Source organism: Motacilla alba, chromosome 2 (genome assembly GCF_015832195.1).
Source record: "Motacilla alba alba isolate MOTALB_02 chromosome 2, Motacilla_alba_V1.0_pri, whole genome shotgun sequence".
Taxonomy (NCBI): domain Eukaryota; kingdom Metazoa; phylum Chordata; class Aves; order Passeriformes; family Motacillidae; genus Motacilla; species Motacilla alba.
This window is the reverse complement of record NC_052017.1, coordinates 114,217,894-114,221,598: the sequence shown is the minus strand read 5'-3', so window position 1 is coordinate 114,221,598 and position 3,705 is coordinate 114,217,894.

Below are 3,705 nucleotides of genomic sequence, written 5' to 3'. Positions count from 1 at the left end.
CAAGGCCGGGCGGGGCGGGGCCAGCGCCGCCGGGGCGGCCGCCATGGCAACGGGAGAGGCCGTGCCGGGCCCGCCGTGCCGGCCCGGGCCCGCGGCAGGCCGGTGCCGCGGTCGTCAGAACCTTACAGTGCTTATGCACCTCAGCGAACAAAGCCATTTTAGCATTCATGCGTGGCGAATTGCTTGTCTATCCGTAGTCACGCCCTGCTTGCTGGTTGTATGTCCTGCTTCTCGTGCTACTTAGACTGCAGGTGCAGTTCTTCCCTCCATTTGAGTCTGGGGTCCATTTTGGTCAGAGTTGGTGGTTGCACTTGCCCACTGCCGGAATTACCTATCACAGACCGAAACAGGCTGGAACAGACCTCTGAAATCATCTTATCCAACCTGTGACCAAGCACCCCATGTCAACTAGACCGTGGCACTTAGCATCACATCCAGCCCTGTGCCACCTCCCTGGGCAGCCCATTCCAATGTCTTATCCCCCTTTCTGGGAAGAAATTCTTCCTAATGTCCAACTTAAACCTCCCCTGCCTCAGCTTAAGACTATGTTTTCTCATCCTGTTGCTGGGGAGAAGTGGCCAACTCCTACCTGACTACAACCTCCTTTCAGTAGTTGTAGAGAGTCATAATGTCATCCCTGGGAGTCCTTTTCTTCAGCCTAAACACCCCCAGCTCCCTCAGCTAATCCTCACAGGACTTGTGCTCCAATCTGTTCACCAGCTTTGTGGCCCTCCTCTGGATCCTTCTCTTCCCCCAGTTACTGCTCACTTCTGCTGACTTCACTCCTGGTGGCTCTTGTCCAGACAGACCTTTCAACTTGGGAGTGTCCTCTCTTTTCCTTAAAACAGCTCCTTTACCTTAAAACTTAGCATGATGCCATATTTTATGGGGTGTCCCTATGGTTGTTTGGGTTCAGCTGATTTGTCTGTGTGCCTTCCAAACTCCTTGTGTACCTCCAGCCTGCTCACTGGTAGGGCAGGGTGAGAAGCAGAAAAGGCCTTGGTGCTGTGTTAACCCTGCTCAACAATAGTCAAAGCACCATTGTGTCACCAACACTGGTTTTCAGTCACAAATCCAAACCACAGCATTTATGGAAAATTAACTCCAGCCTAGACAGGATTAAGAACTCTTGGCTGTGAGTGGAGAGCTGAATTGCAGTACTGTGAAGCTGTAGCTGTAGCCAGCTAACCATCCTCAGTTTTCTCTAGGGCTGTTCAGCTCAAACACCCGCTGCTTTCTAATCAATCTCTCTAGACCCTGTTGATGCTGGATTACAGTACACAAACACTTGTAATGGTGGCAAATGGAGCTGGGATCTCATAGAACTGTTTAAGCTGGACTATTAAACTCTGCACTTCATGCCTTCATAGTCAGCCAAACTCTCAGTGAGAATGCAGACAGAATATTCTGTCCCAGCCCACAAACAGCACAGGAAAAAGCATATGATCTGGTACCTAGATCCATCTCAAGGGTCGATGGTGATACTGGTGACACTGGTTTCCACACTGGTGACAATATTGTTCTTGTGGAGTATGTAGGTATGAATGATTGGGTTTTTCCTACAGAACTATAGTGTGTCCTTGACAAAGAAGAATGGCACCACTGAGGAGATATATTCTATGTATACATATTTATATAACATTGCATATATAATACATTTCATGCAGCTCCCACATTCAGAAATTTATATGCTGATGATGTATGCTTGCAAAGAACTCTTTGCTTGATTTAGGAAAAAATAGAACCTGAATAGAAATAGGATCTTCCTTCAGCTGGCTCCTGTACTTGAAGCATTCGTATGAGGACTATGCTAAGCACAAAGCTTTAGTCATGTTATTTCATTCAGCCTTCCTTGGGTTGATACGTGGTGTGCAGCTTCTGTCTAAGTCAAAATGTTCTGTGGTAGTGCAGACTGAGTTAGTAGAGAGGATGTCTAAACTGTAATCACTTTAAAAGCCAAATAACTTTATTATAAAATCTGTTTTTTATAATTCGGTGTTCCATATTTTGACAGGCATATCTTCCCTAAACATTGGCATTATTCCTGTCTGTCTTTCTCTGTGATTGCCTCCTCTGCCTAAGGCTGTCAACAACATTTCAAGAGATCACCTGAATATAGATCAGCACATAATTATTTTCTCAGTGAAATTTATATTGTCACAGATATCTGGAAATTTAAATTTGTGCAACCCAAGCATCCATTTTAATTTGTATAACATTATTCTTGTGACCAATGTTTTCTCACACAGCTGTAGATTTAAAACAGTTAATTACTACCTGGCAGCTCTAGTTCTTTAATTAAATTTGATACTGCATTTTTCTTTATGTCTAAAATATGCTTCAACTATCCTAGATATTTTCCTCCTAGAGGCTAAAACTAGCAGCATTTACAACCTTCTTTTTGGTAGTCAGGTCTTTTTTCCCCCAAAATTTCACTGCAGTGTCGGTGTCGGTGCTGTCCAGAAACAAACATAAATAAACAAGTAAAAATAAAATAATAAATAAAAAGTACATACATAAAGTGAAAAAAAAATTTCTGTGCCAGAATGTGGAGAATGCAGATAAGTAAGACAAAAACTTTCAAATGAATTTATGAAGCCCCAGTGAACTGTAATATTTTCTTGATTAGTGAACTTGTATCTCTTACCCAAGAGGCAAATGAGTAAATGCTGACATAACATTTGTATTTAAATTAATTTTCTTGTTTTTTGCCAGAAATGCATAGTCCTTTAAAACTGGTTTTGTGACTAGTGGGCAGCAGGGAGTTCACTGATGCTTTTACTTCTCCATGAGTTTTAGCTCCATGAAGCTTGTGCTGGAAAGAGAGGAATGCAGTAAGGAGGAGGCATGTGTGCTTCATGGTTGTGAAGTAAACTGTGTTAGAGGGAAATTTCCCACAGAAAATAATTTAGGAACAAGAAAAGGCTTGGGGTGAACACAATGGGTTGTCATGGCCTATGGTCACAATGTACCAGCTGTTTTGCAACTGATAACATTGTATGATAAATTAAAGGAAATTTCTTAGGGGCTGAGAGATTCACATTTGTATTGAAAACAAAATCACTTCCAAACACCAAAATATATAGAACATAGTCTGTTAAAAATCTACACGTATTTCTAATTTCTAAAGCACTACAGTTCTTAAACTCAGTATGTCAAAATAGGATTTTTGTTGCTGTTGAGGTCTAATGTTCTGCTATTTCATCATCATTTCAACCTAGAATTACTTTGACCTAACTCTGCACTTTGTATTGGATTTTGTTACAAACTTTGTATTACAATAACTGCAAAAGAGCAACAGTGTCTTCATTTCCCTGCTCACTTTGGCTGTCTCCAAATGTTTCATCACAGACAGCATTTTGCTGGTTATATTTATCTAGGATGATGAAAAGATTTAAAAATATATCATTCGGTTATGGGATCTAAATGACAAGTATTTGGCTTTTACTTGATGAGAATTGCACATGGCAAAGTTTTCTGTCAAAGCCTAAACAGTAGAATAAAATGAAAGATTAAGACAGCAGAGAAACAAGGAAAAAAAACCAAAACCAAGCGAACAACAACAACAAAAAAAAAAAATAGACAAAAAAACCCAAAAAAACAAAAAAAACCAAACAAAAAAACCCAACCAACCAACCGAACAAACAAAACCATCAAAACAAACAAAAAAATACTCCAAAACTTTGGCTTCAGGTGTAGCATACA